We start from the raw sequence: 26,528 nt of genomic DNA on the forward strand, positions 1-26,528 counted from the left end.
ATCCGAGATAACTTCAACGTTATTTTTGTTTATGAAACGAACATGACCCTCCTGAGACTCCAAAATGTGACGAGGGTCAAGAAAACTGGGGTCTCTTCGTGAGATCACCAAACCCTAAAAGTGTGCAACCTTTTAAAGGTCTAGCTAGAAAAACACCCGAGATAACCTCAACGTTAAGTTTCTTGTCCACGGACGGACAGACACAAATGAATACTAAGACTCACCCATTACCCATTACAAAAAATGGTACATTTAAGTAACTCGCCAACGCATTGCCTTCAAATTCTGTACTTACTTTACGACACGTGTTAGCACCAATCTCTCTAAATTTTATTTTGTTTTTGTTTAATCCGACATGGTACATCTTTATTTTTAAAACTCTTTCTGGTATGTCGCATAACAGCAGAACTAATATCTCAAATGACTTGAGATTCCGTGTGTAGTTTACAAACAAATCGCTGAAAGTTTAAAGGCAATGCGTTGGCGAGTTACTCAAATGTATCATTTTTTTTCTCATTACCCGCTAAAACGGCTTCAAAAACTGCCTTTTATGCCTGCTGAGAGGATTGAGACCTACACCGCTCAGCATGCCGTAGCGTCCTTGGTAGACAAGATATGTGAACAAAACTGACTGATTTGGATGCAAATGTGATTGTTCTGTCTAAGGACATGCTAAACATGTTTCGTTTTAGCAGTTGTGATTGTTTGTCAATTTTAACGCGGGAACCTTGATTTTGCGAGTTTGATTTTGGGGGGTGTTTGTGTTGTAGGTTCCACTGTATCGACACTACGTCGTGTAAACTCAATCTGTTTGCTGAATAAGTTAGGGGAATACACAACCTTTCCAGTCATATAATTGGTTTTACGATAAACGGCCTGATCAGAAAGATCTGGCCTCAAACGCATGTGTACAGGGTTTTTTTCTGACGAGTAGTGTAGAAAGTGAAACTTCGGTGCCAAAGAAAGACATTCCCCCTCCCGAGGCTTCGTTTCAAGCTGACCGACTTCATTCCCGTGGGTGTCGCACTACCCAAAGAAGCAACTGACATTGTGTTGCGAAAACAAAAATCCTATTGATTTATTTTTGTTCAGGACAAATGCATTGTCCAGGACATTTGTCCTACATATAATGCCTCCTCTCATGGATGTGAGCTCTGCATGTGGTTGTAACTGATCGGGCACAAAACCCATTCACCTACCCAACCCTCGTTTATCTGAATCTTGGCATGTCATCATTTAAAAACAAGAAGGGCAAAGCCCATACGACTCACATGCTTGACCTCGACCTTTAGGGTAACTAAACCTAGCAATGACATCATACACTAAGAACTGCTTTACACATTTTTCCTACCAAAATACATGTGACCTTGACCCAAGGTCAAGGTCATCCAAGGTCATGCAACACAAAGCTGTTAATTCAAGACATAGGAAGTACAATGGTGCTTATTGGCTCTTTCTACCATGAGATATGGTCACTTTTAGTGGTTCACTACCTTATTTTGGTCACATTTCATAAGGGTCAAAGTGACCTTGACCTTGATCATATGTGACCAAATGTGTCTCATGATGAAAGCATAACATGTGCCCCACATAATTTTTAAGTTTGAAACAGTTATCTTCCATAGTTCAGGGTCAAGGTCACTTCAAAATGTGTATACAATCCAACTTTGAAGAGCTCCTGTGACCTTGACCTTGAAGCAAGGTAAACCAAACTGGTATCAAAAGATGGGGCTTACTTTGCCCTATATATCATATGTAGGTGAGGTATTCAATCTCAAAAACTTCAGAGAAAATGGGAAAAATGTGAAAAATAGCTGTTTTTAGACAACATTTATGGCCCCTGCGACCTTGACCTTGAAGCAAGGTCAAGATGCTATGTATGTTTTTTGGGGCCTTGTCATCATACACCATCTTGCCAAATTTGGTACTGATAGACTGAATAGTGTCCAAGAAATATCCAACGTTAAAGTTTTCCGGACGGACGGACGTCCGGACGGACGTCCGGACGGACGGACGGACGGACGACTCGGGTGAGTACATAGACTCACTTTTGCTTCGCATGTGAGTCAAAAAGTATAGCATAACATTTGTCCGATTAATTTATCTTATTTTTGTCGTACTCGTTTCCTCACACTCTGAAAGTATTACACGCAAAATATTAGCGAAATCTTCTTTTTTTTCGTCAATCAGTGTCCGATCTCTTTGAGAAGAAAAGTTGTTCGTGGCGATTAGTACTATCTTGTGTTAAAAGTATTATTAATGGCTACTCTAAATCGTGTTTGCTCTATCCTCGTACATTTTTCAGTGATACGACGAAATATGGATAAATGTTAAAGGCTTACTAACTCGCTCCCGTGTTTACGATGTGTAGTTTGCCCACAATCGATGTCAAATGCATCATAAGGCCATATAATGACGATATGTCGCAATGCGCGGACCATATACATGCATTACAGCTTGTTCTAGCCTCTGAAAAAGTGAGGATGTCAACAAAGACGCGGAGTTATTTCCCTTGCGTCAACGCTACCTCTGTTGGCAAATCTATAAATAGGACGATCTAGATCAAAATAAAAATTCAAATATCTCAACATTGAAGGGGTCCTAGACCACAATATTTTGCAGGGAACTTAATTTAGCATGTCTCCAGCTGTTGGTAAAGCAATTAGCGTGTATAGTCATCGAGTACATATGGCTTTAAGCCCGAACGAGCATCAGTAACGCACCCCACTGACCTCTCTACTGTACCGGATGCACGTTTTTTTCACACCTGTCAAGTTCCGTTTCACTGCATTCCTCTGTAAGGCTCTGTCCTATGAGCGTGCCAATTTTGACAAGCACGATCGTTCAAACGAATATATCAAAAATGTGACATTGAGCGTGGGGCTCTTTTCAGGTAAAATAAAGTGAGTGTTTTTCCTCTTGGTTTGCGAAAATGTACGTGTACAGTGCTCAGACTACGAAAGCTGGAAGCACGTCCTTTTAACACAAGATAGTACTAACCGCCATGAACAACTTTTCTTCTTGAGCATTGTGTTAAAGTTGCTCTGATTTTTTTAAATAATTTAAAACGTCCTCTGCTAGCCACCTGGACAGACGATATCTGTATTGCTCTGTGAGAGATGGCGAGCAGACGGTCTTCTCTCACTCACAACGGATGTTGGCGCCTTTTCTGAAATATGTCCTTAACTGCTCACGGTGTGGGAGACGTTCCATGCGTAAAAAGCTCTGAGGCGGTTTAGTGTTCCAGCTCTGAGGGGCCACTTTTTTGCAGTCTTCTTAGATTGATTGCAACACTAGGTGTCGTAGGCAGTGTTCAGCGTTACTTTCTATTTTGTAACGTTCACAAATGCATTGGGTATTTCCACAAGTAGGCAACTAGATGATTCAATAAATAGTAATCGCAATAATTGAAAACATTGTCGAAAAGTTGTGATGTTGGTGCATTTCCGTGGTTATGCTCGATACAGACTAACACAGACCATCCACACCCTAATGGGGAGCTGAAGCAATGCAAAAGTAATGTTTTGGTGTCAAAAAAAAATTACAGATTGCTCCTAGATTTCTCTAAAAATGTATTCATTCGTTCAATCGATGATCTAGCTCTGAGCAATAGCGAGGTTTGTTCCTGCTCTGACGCGATTCGCAAAACGGACAAACTAAGGCCTGTATAGATACAAATGTTTATTCCTGCAGATAGAATAGCATCTATTTAACATTTCCTATCAGTGGATTGCATCACAGTGGTAAAATCTGCAAGGTATGTGGAAAAAGATAATTGCTCAAAAGAGAGAGAGAGAGAGAGAGAGAGAGTGAGGGGGTGAGAGAGAGAGAGAGAGAGAGAGAGAGAGAGAGAGAGAGAGAGAGAGAGAGAGAGAGAGAGAGAGAGAGAGAGAAACAAGTCGCGTAAGGCGAAATTACTACATTTAGTCAAGCTGTGTAACTCACAGAATGAAACTGAACGTAGTCCGCCGCAAGTGCAAAAGGCAGTGAAAGTGACGAACCTGTTTGGCGCGGTAGAGGTTGCGCTGTGCTTCATAGCACGCTTTACTGTACCTCTCTTCGTTTTAACTTTCTGAGCGTGTTTTTAATCCAAACATATCATATCTATATGTTTTTTGAATCAGGAACCGAGAAGGAATAAGATGAAAGTGTTTTTTAGTTGATTTCGAAAATTCAATTTTGATCATAATTTTTATATTTTTAATTTTCAGAGCTTGTTTTTAATCCAAATATAACATATTTATATGTTTTTGGAATCAGAACATGATAAAGAATAAGATAAAGGTAAATTGGGATCGTTTTATAAATGTTTTTTTGTTTGCTTTACAAATTTCAGATTTTTAATGACCAAAGTCATCAATTTTTTTTAAGCCACCAAGCTGAAATGCAATACCGAAGTCCGGCCTTCGTCGAAGATTGCTTGGCCAAAATGTCAATTAATTTGATTGAAAAACAAGAGGCGAAGCCTTCAAGGCTCCCGTAAGAAATCAACAAACAGTAACATAACACAAACTCACTCACTCCGTAACACACACACACACAAACACACACACACACACACACACACACACACACACACACACACACACACGCGCGCACACACACACAGTTAAAACTAACGCATCATATCAACTCCATGTATAATTTTCAAAAGAAGGCAAACAGATAAAATGACTAGGGTAATAGGTTAGGTACCTGCCATGTGGGCACTTTTTCCACTGCTGTCCTCAGTCCTATACTTTTCATCAAGACTTGTCACCACGCCGAGTAGATCTAAATTCGGAAGTCTTCATGTGGCTGAGGCATATATCTGACATAGCGTCGATATTGTTGTAGGTTAACCTCCTTTCTGAAACAAATGGCAAAATGCGATTAGTTATGATGACTACAACCTACACAAATATAAACAGTGTTTTGAAACAGAATAGTCAGGTTATACAAGCCACTTTACCTATGCAGCATGGTAACCCTACAATATGCGAAACATGTCGACTGCAGCAGCCTGGTTCTTAAAATAATTCTGACGGTCAACACAGCCAGAAATGCCAACAAAGACAAGAAAGCTGTTGCAAGGTAAGCTTACCAAACGTTACATAGCGAATCATATGATAGTGCGTAAACAGCAAACAGTAGATCTACAATCAAAGAGAGGATCGAGTCTGGAATGAAACGCGATACAGATCTAGCATTCAAAAACTGTCTTTCACGTTCAAGGAAGTTGTTGCAAAGTACTTAAGACTTACTAAATTGTACAGACAAAACCATGACAGTGCATGTTTTGAATCTGAGGAAAAAATCGTGATCATTTTGACTTTGAGAACAGATTCATTCCGTTTCCTTATATCTGCATGTTCAAGTAAATGGTGGACAGTTTTTTTTTCGGGCAGAGTAAACTTAACTTGAGAGTCTACTGCAAGTCTTGAAATTGACATAAATCGAACCACGAGCAAAGACATCCAAACATTACAGGCACTTTAGATCAACTCATTTCACTAGAGGTGACTGCCTAGCACTGTGTTTGACATCCGTGTCTGCTGAAATAAAAAGAAATTAAAACAAAACGGATTAACAGTAGGTGACACGTTATCAGAGTGGGAGACACTAGATCTGTCTCTGAACTTACCGGGATACGGCTGCAAGATCGACACTGACTGCCGCGCTTTCGACAGCTCTTTCTCGCGTGGACATTGGAAACACGCTGTGCAGATCAAATTGTAGGAAATCTCCCTTTGGTATCTTCTTTATTTACTTTTCTGGAGCTTAGAAACCGAACAACATGAAATCGTCTTCCCCGGCGAATCGGCGAGGTGAGAACTGGACCACAATCCTTCGCGCGACCCCTGACCTGATCTTGACACCTGACCTGCCGTCTACATACCAAACACGACACAAACCAGTCAACTGCTTGTACCCCTTCAAAACCCCCTACCACCCGTTTTCTTTGGATACACGCTTTAACTACACACATGCCGACACAATGTTGATCATTGCTTCAATAATTTGAAGATGGTGCTTGAAAATTAACCACGTGAAATGAGTATTTCGGTGTTTAGCCAAAAATGTTAAAGTTTCTGCCACAGACATACATACATACATACATACATACATACGCACGCACGCACGCACGCACAGACAGACAAAGTTTACCATCGCATAGGCTACACTTACGTGAGCCAATGAGGGTGTGATATGACGTCATCAAAGGTATTAATCGAAAAAAAGAAATTAAACCGTCCAGGGATATCATTCCCAGGAACTCTCATGTAAAATTTCATAAAGATCGGTCCAGTAGTTTGGTCTGAATCGCTCTACACACACACACACACGCACACAGACACACACACACACACAGACAGACAGACACACACACACACACACACAGATACACACACACACACACACATACACACACATACACCACGACCCTCGTCTCGATTCCCCCTCTATGTTAAAACATTTAGTCAAAACTTGACTAAATGTAAAAAGTAGGGAGAGAGACGGAGAGAGATAGAGAGGGGGGAGAGAGGAAGTGAGCGAGAACTCAGAACTGATACAGTAACTTTATTACACAAGGACAGGGACCTATATTTAGAGGGATAGGAAACTCCGCCGCCTCACGCGAAATGCGTGCCTACCGCGATGCGCGAGACGCAAATAGCATTCGGCTTCAGCGTCAGCATGGGAATTTACCGTCCAGTTTATTTCTGTTTACTGCGTTTTCACTTGGAATTCGACAACTCTTGTTCAAGGTGAGTGATTATATTTATCAGGAGTCCAAGTTTTTGTTTTCTTTTTGTCATTCAACTCATGAAAACCGACGTAAGTTAGCATCGAAGTTGGCAGTTGGTTACCCCGCCGGTCACGGCTTTGAGAAAAAATGGCGTTTTCATGCACCAACACGCGATGGTTCCATTTTCATGATGAAATCATTCATTGTGGATTTTTTTAAAAATCGGCAGAGGGGCAAGCATTCACTAACTTTGTAAGTAATAAAACTAATTTTTAAATTTTAACTGATTTACGCTAGTTGTTATTGTTGAAAGTAAAACTGAAAACGGTGTCCCGTGAAATTATTCAACACGGCCGAAAAGTTTCGAAGTCCGATGTGCAAAAGTTGCATTTTGTGACAAGAAAAATACATAACAAGTCGCGTAAGGCGAAAATACAATATTTAGTCAAGTAGCTGTCGAACTCACAGAATGAAACTGAACGCAATGCAATTTTTCAGCAAGACCGTATACTCATAGCATCGTCAGTCCACCGTTCAGGCAGTGAAATTGACAAGAAGAGCGGTTTAGTAGTTGCGCTGAGAAGGATAGCACGCTTTTCTATACCTCTCTTCGTTTTAACTTTCTGAGCGTGTTTTCAATCCAAACATATCATATCTATATGTTTTTGGAATCAGGAACCGACAAGGAATAAGATGAAAGTGTTTTTAAATTGATTTGGAAAATTTAATTTTGATAATAATTTTTATATTTTTAATTTTCAGGGCTTATTTTTAATTCAAATATAACATATTTATATGTTTTTGGAATCAGAAAATAATGGAAAATAAGATAAACGTAAATTTGGATCGTTTTATAATGTTTTATTTTTTTTTACAATTTTCAGATTTTTAATGACCAAAGTCATTAATTAATTTTTAAGCCATCACGCTGAAATGCAATACCGAAGTCCGGGCTGCGAAATTTTTTTTCACACGTCAGTTGCGGGCTTTCAATCCCGAAGGCTATTTCCGAGTAGATACGAACGTAAACGGAAGTTCCGATGTGTTCGGATGCTTATCGATTTGAGTTGTCGTTCGTGTCTCGCTGACCCAGTACACGGTAGCGCTGGAATGAGTGCAATCCGAGCTACGAACTTTGCCGATTGCAATCTAGAAATGATCGTCACTGCTGCAGGGTCAATGTGTGAATTAATAGGATAGAGCGAAAAGAATGCACTCAGCACTCGCTCAATCCATGCTGAGGCTCATAAACTCCCAGCCTGCAGAACATCATACAGACAGCAGTCTTTCTTTCCTCGCACCATTGGCGAATGGAACGCCCTCCCACCACAGGCAGTATCCTCAGCCTCGGACATTTTCCTCTCACTGATTGTCAATCATCGGTTTGGATCAACCAGCAGGTAAGTTATTGTTTTTAAAATCCAAGACATGACCATTGCAAACGTGGCCTTTGTAGAACTGAGCAAGATTCATCTGTTGTGTATGTCATGTGTGTGTTACTGAGTAACTGGGTGTGACTGTGAGTCACAGAGTGTGTGCTTGTTGTGTTCTTATTTTTTTTACTCAAGTTTAGAAAATGCTTGATCTTTAATCTATATGCACAGAATCAAATGTTGCTGTATCAGTGTATGAACTATGGTTGTACAAGAATAAACAAAACAATTATTGAATTAGTGAGTGATTTGGCTCTGATAGTGAAGTTGAAATAGTACTTATTTCATTTTCAAGACATGTTAATAGTTATGTTAATATTGTTATGGTTTTTTTCAGGCCTCCCGAGAAACCAGAGGTGATGTGCATCATTCATACAGCTCCTGTCTTTCAGTTCCAACAGTTTACCTTTAAACATGGATACATGTACTGGAGAGGTATCAGGATGACTTGGCATGGTGCTTTACATTACAGACTACCCCTGAAGAGTAAGTTACACATTTATAAGGTATTGGTGATGGTAGTCTGTAGCTATAAACATGCATGTACTGATGTAGATCATTCAGCAGTCTTTTGTTCTTTGTAAATTGTATTACATTTACAAGTACTTTGTAGATGAAATTATTCATACATTTGAAGATGCATAGTAATACTGTGCATGGTAATTCACTAATTGGTATGATGTACTTTGTATACATAATGGTACATATATCTTTATTTTCTCTCTCCTTCCCATCTTAAAGTTTGTTGCAACCCTATACTCATAAAGTGCATTATGCTGTTTGTATGAACATTGATTTGAACTATTGTGATGCAAGAAAGTAAAACATGAAATAGCTAGAATGAAAGATTTACTCATTACTGGAATTATTTTAAATACAGTCAGTCCTTTCCTTGGCTCACAATCACAGATCTGGCCAGTTTTTTTATATAGTTTTTTTAAATTTTTTACATGGAATAAGAGTTATATAATATAGTAAAACGTATCAACACCCTGACTGCCCCTGCGCAGTGTTAGAATTTTCTGAATGACTTCACATCACATTTCTCAACAAAACTGTAAGGTGTCAACGCTAAATAGGGAATGTGTGTGGGATAAGGGCTTATGCTGTCAATTAAAAAAAAATAGTAAATGTCCATCACATTCCAGAAAAACCGCTCACATCAGCAGCATAACAAGATATCATGTCGTTAGAAAGGTTCTTGTGAGGAAGTCTTTTTAATTTTAATGATGAAAGATTCTTTTTAATTTTAATGATGAAAGTATATAAATAAATGGTTTTCACAGGAAGGAATGATGGCACCTGTAATATTACAGAACAATGTTTACAGTTTAGTTAATAGTTGTCACTGTCAGTATCACCCACACCATTCTCCATCCCACTGATTGTGTGAAGAACAAGTACATGTATTACTTCCTACCTACCTTCCGGCACCCCCACCACACACCCTCTTCTCAATACCAAAAACATATCCCCATCAGCGCACAGCAAAGTCTGAATGTGCTCAGTAATACATTTTCTTTATTTTCCAGGAAGTGAGGTGCCGAGATATGACGTGCAGGCAGCTTGCAGAGTGGTGCCTGGCTTTGCTGAGGATGATGATCAGATTCAGTCCATTCTGTGCTGACAGAGCTACCAGAACTGACCCACACTGCTGGCATGACCTTTACAGCTGCATTCAACACTTTACTTTTACGCTGGTAACTTTACGGTTGCTCTCTCTCGATTGAGCATTTTTATTTTAACTAAGGGGAAAAAGTAAATGCCTCTGCAGAGATTCGAACCTAGGACCTTGAGATTTTCAGGCCCATGTCCTAACCACTAGTTTTTTTATTGTAAGATGGATATATGTCTAGTGGATGCAGCTACATGTACAAATGTGCCCAATTAGAACTTGCATTCTCAGCCTATAGTTTTCTTGGGCCATTCATGTGAGTACTAAATATTGTGAATGCATTGGTATTCCTAGACTATCACACATGTGAGACTGCCTTTTCTTACTTTTGTGAAATGTGTGAACTCACTTTGTTTACCTCTTTGTGTTAATAAATGCAGTTTATCAGTTACCTCTGTTGGTTTCTTCTGCAAGTATGTCAAATGGCCCACACACACCCTCATGCGCACACACACACAGACACGCACAAAATCAGATCTCAAGTGTAAGTATTCTTTTTGCAGTTTTATTTTAATGCCCATAATCAGTCAAACAAATAATTATATAATCACACTTGCACCTAAGCTTAAAGTAGCAGTCCTGCATACATGTGTAATGTGTAAATGTTTCAGGTCACCATCTGTCCTGGCTTGAACATGCAATAAGAACACCTCTACACAAACACACGTACAGTCAACTGGCTAGCTGCTTCCCTGTAAGGCATATTTGTCTATGAATTAATCGATTTTCCGCGGACAGCAGCCAGGTAGTGGATCTTTAGTATATGTCCAAGCAGACGGTTGATCTTATTACAACACATCAAGGAAATATTTAAAAAAAACTGATTCCAAAATCTAACCTTCCAAAGTTCATAATCAATAAAGAAGAATGGTATGTTACTGGAACCCTTTATTTATGACTTAAGGCAATGTGCGGCAGTAAAATTACCAAACTTAAAGGTACTGAACTTGTCAAATCCAGGTGCACGGATCCCATGGGGCTTTTAGTCATACCTCAGGCAGCTATCCGTTAGAAGAACTACCAAGTTTCATTGACTTGCACCCAAAGAGTCAAGAACTGCGATATTTTGACGAATTAATTTCGTACTCAGACCCGGCTGGTCTTGACCTATTTTTGGATCTAAATTTAGATCAGGTAGATCACCACATCATGCACAAAAAGACACGTCACTGCAAACTATGTCAGACATCATCATGAGTTTGTGTAAAACAAAATGGAGGCCGGAATCACTCATTTGAATCGAATTCAGACCAAACACCACGTAATAACTAGGTTAATTTATGCACTCGCGTGAACAAGAAACTGTCGAGCTTCACAGATGTCGTCGTTGGGTAGTTTTGGGTTTGTTTTACTACCATAGGAGGATTTTTGAACTGTAAATGCACCCAGCTGCAACAAAAACGCAAAACTAAGGCTGTGAGCTGCATTGTGCCTTTAAACTTGAAGAATAGTCAAGAAATAACTTGGTTTTCTGGTTAATTCTTGAAGTGACTTATTAAAATGAATGAAAACATTGTGGATGGGTATAGACTGCTGTTGCTATGGAATCTAGCATTAACAGCGCCATATGGGATTTCTGGAAAACAGTTTTACAGCAACATCATACATCAGAAATTCATAATATTTAAGGATACACATGTATTATATCTACAATCATAAAGAACGTGTTTTTTGTTAAAAACTACAGTTGAATTTAAATTAATTATTGTAATGAATATGCAGTAAGACATTCGTTCATCCTCATGACAAAAGATATCAAAATTCAACTGTAGTCTGTTGTCAAAAATCGTTCTATATGATTGTAGATTGATACATGTGCATCTTTGTGCCAAATATTAGGAATTTCTGATGTATGATGTCGCTGTTAAACAGTTTCCTAGAAATCCAATGTAACGACTGTTTCCAACGGCACTCTACGTCGATCAGTATTCACAATTCTCCGAAAGCGGCGTATGGCTGCCTAAATGGCGGGGTAAAAAGGATCATACACGTAAAAATCCACTCGTGCAAAAACACGAGTGTACATGGGAGTTTCAGCCCACGAACGCAGAAGAAGTATTCACAATTGTTTTATTTATTTTTATGCAGAAAACCAGGTTATTCCATGTATTTTCCGAATTCAATTTTACTGCCGCACATTTCTTTAAAGGCACAGTGCAGCTCACAGCCTTAGTTTTGCGTTTTTGTTGCAGCTGAGTGCATTTACAGTTCAAAAATCCTCCTATGGTAGTAAAACAAACCCAAAACTACCCAACGACGACATCTGTGAAGCTCGACAGTTTCTTGTTCACGCGAGTGCATAAATTAACCTAGTTATTACGTGGTGTTTGGTCGGAGTTCGATTCAACTGAGTGATTCCGGCATCCATTTTGTTTTACACAAACTCATGATGACGTCTGACATAGTTTGCTAGTGACGTGTCTTTTTGTGCATGATGTGGTGATCTACCTGATCTAAATTTAGATCCAAAAATAGGTCAAGACCAGCCGGGTCTGAGTACGAAATTAATTCGTAAAAAAATCGCAGTTCTTGACTCTTTGGGTGCAAGTCAATGAAACTTGGTAGTTCTTCTAACGGATAGCTGCCTGAGGTATGACTAAAAGCCCCAGGGGCTCTGTGCACCTGGATTTGACAAGTTCAGTACCTTTAAGAAAATGTAAGATTTACTGAACTTTGACCCAGCAGTTTTTGTAAGTGGACAGGCCTTAGTTTTATTTCGGTGGCATAATTCAATGCGCTTCGTCAAAATGTCTTGAACTGAAAACAAAAGCAGACGCAAGACTTATGGTCAGTTGGAGTTGTCTCCCGTACTCCTAACTTGAATGTGCTGCAGACAGGTGTACCCAAACAGCTCATATCACAAACGGTTTGGAATTCCCAAAAACGCAAGATCCGCACTGCACAACTTCAGTTCAGCGCTCGGTCTCTTTTTGAAAATGTGTATCTTGAGAGGAAAATATAGAATATTGCACCGTCCAAAGGAATGGAGTTCTTATGGGACAATGACAGCGCTCAGTTCAAAACGATAGGACAACTTTTTAAATGAGGCAGGGCCGGACTACCGGGGGGGGGGGGGGGGGGGGTTGGGGTTATGGGGGTTGCGCAACCCCCCCCACCCCCCTAGCCTAAACATGTACCTCACTTATTTAAAACATTTTTTGTGATTGTTTATTTTATGCCGTTTCATGCAAGGAGCGACCATTTTCCTATCTCAGAATATGACCTACCCATCAGCTTCAGGGGGTTTCGCCCCCTGACCCCCACAATATAGGGGCTCTGCCCCTTGACCCCGCCAAGGGGAACATCCCCCTGGACCACCACTGGCAACCCCCCCCCCCCCCCACCCCTCCTCTTAGCCTAGTCCGGCCCTGTGAAGGGTAGCGGGCCTTTAAAACATTGACAAAAATGTACAATAGCAACAAGTTGTAATGCTCAATACAACCAATACTGAGTGGACATTTACAATAGTGAATACTGGGAAACAGTTCTTTTTGTCCGGTGATCCTCTGCGGCTGTTGCTGTAGTTTCCCCATCGATCATAGCTGGACTTGGATAGCACTGCTTTTCATCCACATTCACTGGCCAGGTCTTCGTCATCTTCAGTCACTACTGACAAATGAATGAGAAAGGAACGGATCTTAAACACAACGACAAGAACAAGTCTAAGTATGAGTATAAAGGAATAAGTTGTGTACTGTTTGTAACTGACACACATACACACACTAAACCCACATAAATGCCAAGAGCTTAAACATTCTTTTTCCCTGGTAGACAAGTTCAAATAAAATCACCCGACTCCCCCCCCCCCCCCCCCCCCCCCTACTGCGTCTGATTTTTGTTGGAACCCCAAAGACAGTGATTAAGTGGATTTCCATTATAGTCAAGGCTGTTTTCAATGTAACTTGTAAGCTACAGAACATGTAGTGATGTACACACACACAACTTTAACTTGTCTACATTGTATACATGTCTGTCACCATATTTGAATACATTCAGTTCACTAATTCAGTCAAAATTTCACTGAATGTAAAACGACACATTATTCTAGAAAGATATCAATGCCACTGTCCTACATTATCATAGGAATCATGTGTGTCAAGTTCTATTATTATTTTCCTTTTAAAGTTTTATGCTCTCTGTGCTCTACACACATGCATAATATACATGTTATACATACTCAAAAAAGGAAAATAATAATAGAACTTGACACACAGTTTCATTGAGATAATTATATCCTGACAGTGACAGTGTTTACTGCAATGCATTTTTTTTTAATCAAACATACACACTAAAAGTCATGCACTTCTAGTATATTAGTAATGGTTCCAATACGGGAGGAAGTGATCACCATACTGGTGAAATAAGGCTAAGAGCTTGCGGTTTGGAGTCAGTCAGTAGGTGTTCATTATTTTATTATTATCCCTGAAAAAACCACCACTCTCTCACAGTCTTGCTCACAGTCACACACGCACACCTCCACATGAGTTATTCTGACCAGAACTTGAGAATGAGAGAGAGGGGAAGGAAAAAACACACTGTATGTCATAACACTGACACTGACAGTTGTACATAATAAAACCTTTTACCTGATTCGTCGCTGGCCATGCAGCAATCGGTTGGCTTTTTCAGCTGAGAGGAGACCTGCAATAAAATAATAGATGAAGTACCAATCTTGGGAATATCACTTTCAAAATGGTGAGTACTAGCAGAGCAGTAGAACCATTGATTGCCTTTCAAAGAAACGCAATGTAACCAGCCAGCCTGGGTAAGTCAGCAATTTGATTCTTGAACTAGCCTCCAACCTGCTTGCAATTATATTCCGAGAAGGTTATCTATTTTTAATTCTAGCATTAAAACATTCGACCAGCACTAGCTTTGATTTTTTATTCACTGTCTTGGAAGTTGGATTCAATCTTAAAAAAAAGGATTTTTAAAATATTATGACTCATGCATCTCGAATTGGGTCAAAAAGAGGTTGCAAAAACGTGGCAGTGGTACTCTTCTTCTTCTCCACATTAATGAGGAAATCCCTGTACAGGGCAACTATCTTCGTACCTGACGTAAGGCAAGGATACATACATACACGTACAGGTACATGCATCCAATGTTGTTGTCAGAGACTGACACTCAGTGACTGTCAGCGACACTGACAGTGAGCGGAGTGACACATGTTGCAACACATACTCGCAAAGACCCAGTCTAAGTATAAAACAAAACATGGAAACTTACCTCTGGTTAATATGCAATGGTTCGCCCGTCCCAATTCTCTCGCATTAGCAAACATCATTGGAGATTCTTTCCGAATTGATCACCTTCGCTCCTTGCCTTGGACTGCCATTTTGTAACTTGACTAAAAACCGAAACGCTATACTAAAGGTCTGACAAACCACGCTCAACGTCCAAAATAACTTGAGGAGGAAAAAAAAAGAGCCCACAATCTTTTTTGGGGCAAAAACGTTGTTTTGAAATCTCCGAAGCTGCTTGCAAAGTCAAAGATGACGCAGAGATCTGTACAGTATCTCCCTGGATGACGCAAGGATAGTGTCCGACTCGGCTCTTTGACTTGGTAAACATCGGAACTTCCGATTACGTTCGTAGTTACTCGGAACTAGCCTTCGGGATTGAAAGCCCGCAACTGACGTGTGAAAAAAAATTTCGCGTCCGGGCTTCGTCGAACATTACTTGACCAAAATTTCAACCAATTTGGTTGAAAAATGAGAGCGTGACAGTGCCGGCTCAACTTTCACGAAAAGCCGGATATGACGTCATCAAAGGCATTTATCGAAAAAAGGAGAAAAACGTTCGGGGATATCAATCCCAGAAACTCTCATGTAAAATTTCATAAAGATCGGCCCAGTAGTTTGGTCTGAATCGCTCTACACGCACGCACGCACGCACGCACGCACACACACACACACACACACACACACACACACACACACACACACACACACACATACACCATACCCTCGTTTCGATTCCCCCTCGATGTTAAAATATTTAGTCAAAACTTGACTAAATATAAAAAGAAGCATTTGATTTTAAAGCTGCCCTGTGTGTGTTGTAATTTGTTTATGGTAGTAATGCATGACGGCGAACTTTTTAAACATGATGTCCACGATTTATACTAAAAAGTCTCCTCAAGTCTCAGAATTAAAATGTTTTCAGCAGGGAAGCCTCGAAAATGCGTCTTTTTTTGATAATTTCCAAAAGTTTGGCAATCAATATCTTCAACAGAAAAATTCAGAAAATTTCAGAAAAAATGTAATGGTGTTAATGATTATGTTTTTGAACGCAAGGTGCATCCATGGTTCCTTTCTTTTTACATTTAGTCAAGTTATGACTAAATGTTTTAACACCGAGGGGGGAATCGAGACGAGGGTCGTGGTGTATGTGTGTGTGTATGTGTGTGTGTATGTGTGTGTGTGTGTGTGTGTGTGTGTGTGCGTGCGTGTAGAGCGATTCAGACCAAACTACTGGACCGATCTTTATGAAATTTGACATGAAAGTTCCTGGGTATGATATCCCCATACGTTTTTTTCATTTTTTTGATAAATGTCGTTGATGACGTCATATCCGGCTTTTCGTGAAAGTTGAGGCGGCACTGTCACGCCCTCATTTTTCAACCAAATTGGTTGCAATTTTGGTCACGTATTGTTCGACGAAGCCCGGACTTCGGTATTGCATTTCAGCGTGGTGGCTTAAACATTAATTAATGACTTTGGTCATTAAAAATCTGAAAATTGTAAAAAAAATATTTCTTTTATAAAACGATCCAAATTTACGTTCATCTTATTCTCCATCATTTGCTGATTCCAAAAACATATAAATATGTTATATTTGGATTAAAAACAAGCTCTGAAAATTAAATATATAACAATTATTATCAAAATTAAATTGTCCAAATCAATTTAAAAACACTTTCATCTTATTCCTTGTCGGTTCCTGATTCCAAAAACATATAGATATGATATGTTTGGATTAAAAACACGCTCAGAAAGTTAAAACAAAGAGAGGTACAGAAAAGCGTGCTATCGTTCTCAGCGCAACTACTACCCCGCTCTTCTTGTCAATTTCACTGCCTTTGCCGTGAGCGGTGGACTGACGATGTTACGAGTATACGGTCTTGCTGCGTTGCATTGCGTTTAGTTTCATTCTGTGAGTTCGACAGCTACTTGACTAAATGTTGTATTTTCGCCTTACGCGACTTGTTCTTACTTTAATTAAATCATTGCATTAAAGTTGGGATATTTGGACATATTTGCAGATGATAACAGAATTTCAGTCCTAGTCTAAGAGCCATTGCTGCATGACTCTACCGACAATCAGCAGCGCTGAACCGATTTTGGTTTTTCTGTTCATTTCACCATTCCCAGTAACTCTTCCTTATCTTCTCCAGTGCTTTGCGTTTATCTCCCTTCCTTCGTGTGGTTTCAATCCATATTCACGTTACTACGTTACTATTTTTAGAATGTCACTGCGCTGTCCAGAACGCTTCCCTTGCACCCGTAAGTTGCTCTTACTGTCAAAGTGAAAAGGTCGAATCAATTTATAGCCACGCAGGGCAGAAGCTGGAAACTACCAATTTCTAGAGCTTAAATGCACCTGTCAATCCGACCTCAGCATTGCTCATTTGACTTTGGAGTGTGATTTGAACTCATGCCACTTTCAACCCCTGACTCAGTTTATAAACTCGAATAGAAACATCCTGCCAAATACCCCAAATGAAAAATTAAGCTATCTTTTAAGTTTTAATAAAGACCTTGGGTGGCATTATCCCAAACTTATCGCTGGACTTGTGCACACGCACCCACTTGGTCCCTGGATATGAAGAGACATTGCTGCTGCTGACGCCATTGCTTCTCATATAGCTACTTTATATTTTTATCAGAACCTTTAGGAATACCATTTTATATCCAAGTATCTCTTATTACCATTTTTAATTATATGAGCAAGAGTGTGCGGGGGGTGGGTGGGTGATGAACCACTGTACATAAAGGGAAAGTTTGTGTGCGCGCCTGTGTGTGTTTATAATCTAAGACAAATGTCGCCAATGTTTTTACAGAGTGACGTTAAATAAACGATTTTATCATCAATCATGTGGGTCTGTATGTTCAGGCCCTCCTTCCAGAAGCCATAACAGTTATTCTCAATCCCGTTTGAGTGGACTTCGGCTTCACATATGATTGTGGTGTTTGGGCACTCGGTTACATTTGGCGTCGTCGACAGCGATGGGACTCGACATGAGATATTTCAGCACGTGCTCTCAGCGCGCAGCGCTGAACCGATTTGGGTTTTTCTCTTTATCTTCTCCAGTGTTTTCAGCGTTTATCTCCCTTCCTTCGTGTGGCGTCAATCCATATTCCCGTTACTACGTTACTATTTTAAGAATGTCACTGCGCTGTCCAGAACACTTCCCTTGCACCCGGAAGTTGTTCTTATTGTTGTTCTTATATATGTATAGGTTACAACACGAGTGGTTTTTTATATGGCTTGTATTTCAGTCAAGACCCAGCGGATGAATATCATCGGGAGACACGAGCCTCTGGCGAGTGTCTCTCGATTGATATTCCCGCTGGGTCTTGACTGAAATACAAGCCATATAAAAAACCACGAGTGTTGTAATCTGTATATCCCATTCTACCATCAAACACAAAGTGTAGACTACTAGCGGCACTGTTGCGATCTGTGCAGGGTAAAACTGTTGCCAGCGAGACTTAGCCCTTTTGCAACCTTAAACTAAGTGACCGTCGCTGAAAAAATAAAACGAATGAGTGCATCGATAAGTACGCAGTAACACTACTTTCAGACCATTTAAAAGCTTTAAGTAAAGGTTCATAAGTTGCAAGAAAGTAATGAAGTCGAATAGAAATTAATTTAGTTGAAGCGCACAATTCTTTTGTTTTGCGTTTCAGGTCGGCAGAACGGGCGAAACGGGTTTGGGACCCATTTGGCTTACTCGATTCAGAATTGATTCCACGTTGTTTTTCTCGAACGTGTGTAATTAGGCTTATTGACAGAGAAGCAAATCTTAGGGAACAAATATGTAGGTTTAGATTTAACCATTTGCTCCCTATTTGAAATGTATCTACGTGATAAACTGTTTTGCGAGTGTGTTTGCATGGATGAACTTAAACTGGTATGGGTGAGAGGAAAACGCAACCGACACGTCTGTCACCGCCGATTGATTGCATTTTGAAGGAATATGACTGGATTACGGAAAAATATGTGGACTTACTGCAGAGCCAGGCAAAAGAGTAGACTTGCTCGCAAAACACGTGAAACAGCCGATGTTTGATAGCTGAAGGCGCACACCGGCAAAACACACTACCGACAGATTCTCAAAAGTCGTCTGCTAACGATGCAAGGGGAGGGTACTCGTGTTTTTGTTTTGGTTCGCTAGCATCTGGTTATCTTGTAAGTTGAATGTTCGTTTTTTTCGACCTGCATTGCTTTCATAATGAAAGAAACTTTTGCTTATTGCATCTCATACATCAGATCAGTTCTGAGATTCATTTTTGCGTGCAACTGATATGGTTTTCTGAGCCGTGCAATGCGATTTTAGAACTTCATACAAATGTGTCACATTGTTCGGCGCGAGGTCAAAGGTCGGGAGGAAAGTAGTCCTTTGCCCAAATCGGAATCTGCACTATCATATATTTTTTGGAGTCCATGATGTATTTATTGAGCTATAAAAATACAACATATATACCCATACTGAAGTAACAGAGACAAAGAAGGGAGGTCATGGGATATATATATATATGTGCGTTGGGTGCGTGTGGGTGGATGTACCTGTGTCAGTGTGTGTGTCTGTGGGTACATGATGATTATGCAGGGGTGTGTGCTAGCACGTGCGAACGCACTCAGTGGTCATGCAACGAGCGTTCATGTCCATACTATCTTTCACCTTTACTTGCCTGTTTTGAAGTACTCAATGTCTCCCACCCACCTTGTTATCATCCAGGTGTTCAGCACTGCATCATCTTTAACAATCCACTTGTTTAGAACTGGGCTTTGTTACGGCAGGTTTCACGGTAATCAGACTCTTTGATGTGTGTAAACTTTGCCTTGAAATTACTTGCTTACTGTGTTGATTTTCATCATTTTTTCTGCTTGGCATGAGTAAGTATGGTATTTGCAATACAAAAAAATAAATAAAAGCTAAAATGTTTGTGTTTGAGCAATTATTTGAGCGAGTTTTTCGAAGCGAACGTGTGAATCCTGACAGACACCATTTCCTTCTGTCACATGACCCCATCTCAAAGTGTGATTCAAGCAGACACGAAATATCACACAAAACATATGATAATGGGGTTATTAATTCAATTAATACACAAGGTTAGTCTCTGACTAGATAAAATAGGGAAAAAATATCAAATGGGAGCATAAAACCGTTTCTGGAAAAATTTTCAATCGCCACCGAAAGTGTCTGTCAGTAAAAAAAACACGTGCTTTGTTTGCAAAGCAAAGCCTAATTTTACACATCGCGTGCTTTTGTCTGTTATTCTTGCTTGTGAACATCATTTTATTGATGTTCTTCACTGGAAAGCAGGTGTATCATCAACAGTATCACAAAATCGCAAAGAATGAACATTTTTGTTGTGATCCGACCGGTGTCTGTAGACGGAATCACACGTTCGGCAAACTTCGTTTTTAACGGAAATAACCGAGCCTTTCATCGGAAACGACGTTTCAACCGCTTCATATCGTCTGCAGGAAGAAAAAGAGGAATGCGATACCCAGTAAGTAAAACATTTAATCGTTTTTAGTGCCTTTTGATCAAGTTTTGTTGCGTCTGTCAGCAACGTTCGGCAACCCAACGTTCGGCACAGCGACGCGCGCATACGGATTTGCAGCATTTGCATTCGGAAAGTGAGGGATTTGTGAGTTCGTTTGCATAATTTCAATCGCTAGTAGGTTTTCCCTTCGTCTCCCATTGTTGTGTTTGCATGTTATTGGCATTTCATTGTGTAAATTGAAAGTTTGTGAGTAACAGTAGTACAATCTGTCGAACGTTGGCGACGCTGACAGACGCAAATATCGAACGTTGCCTTCAATGACAGAAGGGCTTGGCGATCATACTTTCGATTCGTAGGAACACAATATGGAGACAGCAATGTGCGCTCGTTACCACAACGGTCATGAACCGGTGTAACACGAAATTTTTACTCCACGAAAACTTGACTCCGGAGTAAACTTCCAGTAAAAATCTTGTACGAAAAAAGAACTCCACAAGGAACTAAATTTTTACTCCCCAAATATTTACTCCCAGTAAACATCTCGTACGAGAAACTTAGGGTCTACTCCTTCGTTTATAATTCGCGCAATATCCCATTTACGTGCAATCCCGTTTTGCCGCCGTCCCATTTTGGCGACATTTCACAAGCCAAGCGTCATCTTACTATCGCATCCCATTTTGGCGCAATCCCGTTTCGCCGCTATCCCATTTTTTTATTTTTTATTTTTTATTTTTACATTTAGTCAAGTTTTGACTAAAATAATGTTTTAACGTAGAGGGGGAATCGAGACGAGGGTCGTGGTGTATGTGTGTGTGTCTGTCTGTGCGTGTGTATGTGTGTGTGTGTAGAGCGATTCAGACCAAACTACTGGACCGATCTTTATGACATTTGACATGAGAGTTCCTGGGAATGATATCCCCGGATATTTTTTTTAATTTTTTTCGATAAATACCTTTGATGACGTCATATCCGGCTTTTTGTAAAAGTTGAGGCGGCAGTGTCACACCCTCATTTTTCAATCAAATTGATTGAAATTTTGGCCAAGCAATCTCTGACGAAGGTCGGACTTCAGTATTTCAATTTGGTGGCTTAAAAATTAATTGATAACTTTGGTCATTGAAAACCTGAAAATTGTAAAAAAAAAAATTTGTTTTTAAAACGATACAAATTTACATTCATCTTATTCTTCATCATTTTCTGATTCCAAAAACATATAAATATGTTATATTCGGATTAAAAACAAGCTCTGAAAATTAAAAATATAAAAATTATTATTAAAACAAAATTTCCGAAATCGATTTAAAAACAATTTCATCTTATTCCTTGTGGGTTCCTGATTCCAAAAACATATAGATGTGATATGTTTGGATTAAAAACACGCTCAGAAAGTTAAAAAGAATAGAGATAGAAAAGCGTGCTATCGATCCTTCTCAGCGCAACTACTACCCCGCTCTTCTTGTCAATGTCACTGCCTTTGCATCGAGCGGTGAACTGACGATGCTACGAGTATACGCTGTTGCTGTAAAAATGCAGTGAGTTCAGTTTCATTCTGTTAGTTCGACAGCTTGACTAAATGTTGTACATGAACAAAGTATGCAAACCAGATGATCCAGCGACGTCCTTCCCAATTTATGTCCAATGGACGTCTACCCACAACACGCCACTGGATGCCGCGTGGTCAGCCAACCATGTGGTGCCAGTCGTGAAAACCAGGTTCTTTGTCCCACAAAGAGACATTCAAGTTGGGGACTTTGTGACCGCTGACTTTGTCAGCATGGATGGACAGGTGGAGAGATACAGGGCGGTGATCATCCCCAAGTCAACCCATTTCCCCGATGGGCCAGATCGAGAGGAGATCTGTGTGAAGTGTTTGCGCGCAAAAGACAATGAGAGATACTATGTCTTTCCTAATGTTGATGACATTTCATGCTTGCCAATGGCTCAGATAAAAAAAAATCCCACCAACCAACCATGAACAACAGGGGGGATTACTTTTTTTGACATGTGATCAAGTCTCATTTGAGCGTTCACAGTGTTACCTGAGAATAGCACACCCCCTTGAATTGGGAACAAAGAAAAAGCGTTGTATATATGCATTTTTGAATGCTTTTCTAAAGTCATAAGTTCATTATTTGTGATTTTTTTTTTTTATGGATTGTTTTGCTGAATACATGCAGTTAAGAAATTGACCCCGTTTTCAAATTTAGGGGGTAGGGTTGCCCTATAGCCCACGTATGTCTGTGTGACTGTGTCAAATATCAATCTACTCTGCGTACAAAATGTATATATGTTTGTTTTTCGATTTTAGAATGATTTCTTAAGCTGGCTATAACTTCTGAGGTCTATAGGAAACGATAAAGATAAAAAATGTACAAAATATAAGTAGCGTCCTTTATCTTACCATTGTTCTGATCAATGCTGTCCCTTTATTTGCAAGTTAACCATTTTTCTTAATGTGTTCAAGGAGTATGTTAAAAATTATTATCAATGGTTGCTTTAAACTGCACCTTTGGGCAGTTATTATGCACTAAAGTTGTAAAAGCATGTTTTGGGGGTTTTAGGATATAGCGTCTTGGAACGCCAATCATCTTGGAAATACGAATGTTCATATAATTTTTTTTACTGTTTTGGATAGATAAAAAGTTGAACTCTTGGTGCAAACTGTTTTTTGGTCCCTGTTTGACTATTTATTATTTTGGAATATTGTGTGTGAGGGGGAAACTGCAATCCTCAATATCATGAAACGTGCCTTACTGTCTTATTCATTTTTGGAATTCCGGCACGCAAATCATATTACGTCATGTATAATTACGTCATAGACAGACATTGCGTCAAAGGATATTTGTAAGCATCGTGCGAGTTAATTATAGAACACCCTGACGAAGGCCACGAGGCCGAAATATTGGTGAAAACGTGAAGGCTTGTTTTGGTTATTTTTTCCATATTTGTTTGTATACGCTTCTTGAAAAAAAAACATGCATCGATTCTCGATCCAAGCTTTCTTCCTTCACACTGATGGTTCCGTCTACTAGCCTGGTGCCGTTATTTTTGACATTAATGTTGATCTCCATTGCATCCTTCGTTGGATCCGGCACCATGGATACTAACAGTCACTACAGCAAAGCACTGCTGTGGAAACTGACGGACAAGTTAGCTCGCTACGATACCCACGAACGTTTCCTTACAATCTGCATGAACAACTCTATCGTTCCCAGAGGTATGATTTTGAAATTTGGAAAGGATGCGTTGCCAAAATCAGACTTCTTGCATAAAACTGTTGATGACGCTATCAACTCAGCTAGCCTTGAAATTGTCGGTACGTGCAGAGACACATACCGCTGCCTGAAAGAAAAAGTAAATTATGAACTTCAACAGGTCATGTACAACTTCCAACAAACATCTGGATTCCATGGATTTGAAGCAGCATATAGATACCAGCAATAACAAGCAGCCAAACTGAAGAAAAAAACACTGGAAAGCTAAACAGAAAAAGCTCAGCAGATTATTGCAACCAAAACACGAACAAAACCTACGACAACCTTTCTCAGTGAAGGTAAAAAGAAAGTGCAGGAGGTTCAAACGGACCCAAAAGGCAATAGACAAGAAGTTAGAACACACCCAATGTGATCTCCAACACGGTCATCAACTTATCAAAGGTCGATCTATCCGAAGAGCAAAAACATGTACTTGAACTTGGGCCTAAGTTTGTCCCAACACCCCGCTCAGTTGACCAACAACAAATCGTGGAGGACATAAAGGAAGGCTGCCGTCTGGTTAGACTAAAACAATTGTTCTACGATCCTGAAACACAAGCAAATGAACCACCAAAGTTCTACAAGAAAACTTTCTTCGAACCGCAAAAAGGAAGAGACAAAGCTCTAGATATATACTGTACACATCTACAACATCAAGCAGAGACGTTTGCAAACAACTCAAGAGTCAGAGACAACATGGACAAACCCCATCGTGTTGCCCTCCATCAACTACGCCAGATGGTATTGAACAGAGAGGTACGCATCAGTACAGCTGACAAAGGTGGGGCAGTGGTAGTACAAGATACTAACAACTACATCAAAGAAGCTGAACGACAACTTAACAACAGTCTACACTACAGCAAGGTAGACAAAGATCCTACAGTTGTCATTGCTAAAGCCTCCAACAAAATCGTCCAAGATATACATGACAGGGGTTTTATCGACGATGTAACATACAGATGGGATAAAACAGAACTGAACACAGTCAGAACCCACTGTTTCTACCACCTACCTAAGATCCACAAAACCCTTGAGAACCCTCCGGGACGACCTATTGTCTCAGGGGTAGAAGGCCCTACAGTAAAACTGTCGAAGTTAGTGGACAGCTGGCTTCAAGACCTGGTCGTGCAACTCCCAAGCCACGTGAAAGACACAACACACATGCTGCAAACTGTGCAAGATCTTAACACGACCGATGGTCCCTTCAACCCAGGAACACTCATTGTCACCATTGACGTCGTAGGGTTATATACTAACATACCGCGTGATGACATGGAGACAGCACTTCGTCATTTCTTGACACTGAAGCCTTTACCAAACAGCCCACCAGCATCAACGATTGTACAGGTTGTTCGGCACATCCTTTCCAACAATGTGGTTACATTTGAAGGACAACTGTATCTATAGACAAGAACACGGGACTGCAATGGGCACTCCTATGGCCCCGACAATTGCTAATCTCTTCATGGGATGGCTGGAAGAACGCATGCTGGAATCAAGCCCAGTTCCACTCCATACCAGCTCGTGGAAGCGATTCATAGATGATATCTTCCTTCTATGGACTGGCACACCAGAAGAACTTGAGATCTTCCAGAAGTATATAAACACATTCCATCCCACTATCAAATTCACAATGGGTTCTTTGCCGGTTGAAATGCCCTTCTTGGACATCACGCTCAAAATGCAGGAGGAGTACATAGATACAGATCTCCATACAAAGACCACGGACAAACGAAACTACCTTCACTATACGTCGTGCCACCCAAGACATTGCAAGGAAAACATCCCCTACAGACAGATGTTGAGGGCACGGCGTATATGCTCCCAAAAGAAGGACTTTGCACAGCAATGTCATCAGCTGGAGCAAGCCTTCCGACTGCGTGGATACAAGAAGAAAACGCTGGAGGAAGCCAAAGAGAGGGCAGGAGCAACACCACGATCAGAGGCCTTAGCGTACAAAGAGAAGTCTGCCAACAACAGAGTTCCCTTTGTTATCACACATAACCCTGCCAACCCTCCTCTGCAGGAATGGTTGAAGGAAAATCAGGAAATACTGCACTCAAGTACACGAATGAAGGAAGCGGTACCTGAACTGCCAGTGGTTGGAGAAAGAAACGCCAAAAGCCTCAAACATATTATGATTATGCCTACTGTCCTTCCCCCAGCCCTCACCGTAGACTCTGACTCAGGTGTTGCAAAATGTGGTAAAACATGCATCATATGCAAAGAACACTTGACAGAAACCAGTGCCAGTACAAGAGAACACTTTGAGGTCAGACACCTCATGTCTTGCACATCGTCCAACATTATCTACATGCTGTACTGCAACAAGTGTGACCATGCACAGTATATCGGGGAGACCCAAAACAGTCTCAAAACCCGCTTCTACTTGCATAGGTCACATATCCAAAAACATGTTGGTACACATGTGACAATGCACTTCAGTTTACCTGGACACTCACTGCAGGACATGCGGTGTTTACCCATCGAACAGATGTAGGGGAAGGGCCCCTAACATGGACCACTTTTTATATTTAGTCAAGTTTTGACTAAATATTTTAACATCGAGGGGGAATCGAAACGAGGGTCGTGGTGTATACATGTGCGTGTGTGTGTCTGTGTCTGTGTGTGTGTGTGTGTGTGTAGAGCGATTCAGACTAAACTACTGGACCGATCTTTATGAAATTTGACATG

The 26,528-nt window shown here is 40.3% G+C and overlaps 1 protein-coding gene and 1 long non-coding RNA gene across 2 annotated transcripts in view; both read right to left on the reverse strand.

Moving 5' to 3' along the window:
* The window catches only part of LOC138972052 (uncharacterized), a 542,426-nt gene that overhangs the window by 374,350 nt on the left and 141,548 nt on the right, over positions 1-26,528 (reverse strand). The gene's annotated exons all lie outside the window — the stretch shown is intronic.
* Positions 13,195-15,395, reverse strand: LOC138970289 (uncharacterized). Its single transcript, XR_011456872.1, has 3 exons — positions 15,068-15,395; positions 14,425-14,479; positions 13,195-13,447 (listed from the first exon to the last, which is right to left on the reverse strand). It is a non-coding gene; the product is annotated as an uncharacterized lncRNA (long non-coding RNA).

The sequence above is a fragment of the Littorina saxatilis genome, linkage group LG7 (genome assembly GCF_037325665.1).
Source record: "Littorina saxatilis isolate snail1 linkage group LG7, US_GU_Lsax_2.0, whole genome shotgun sequence".
Classification (NCBI taxonomy): Eukaryota; Metazoa; Mollusca; class Gastropoda; order Littorinimorpha; family Littorinidae; genus Littorina; species Littorina saxatilis.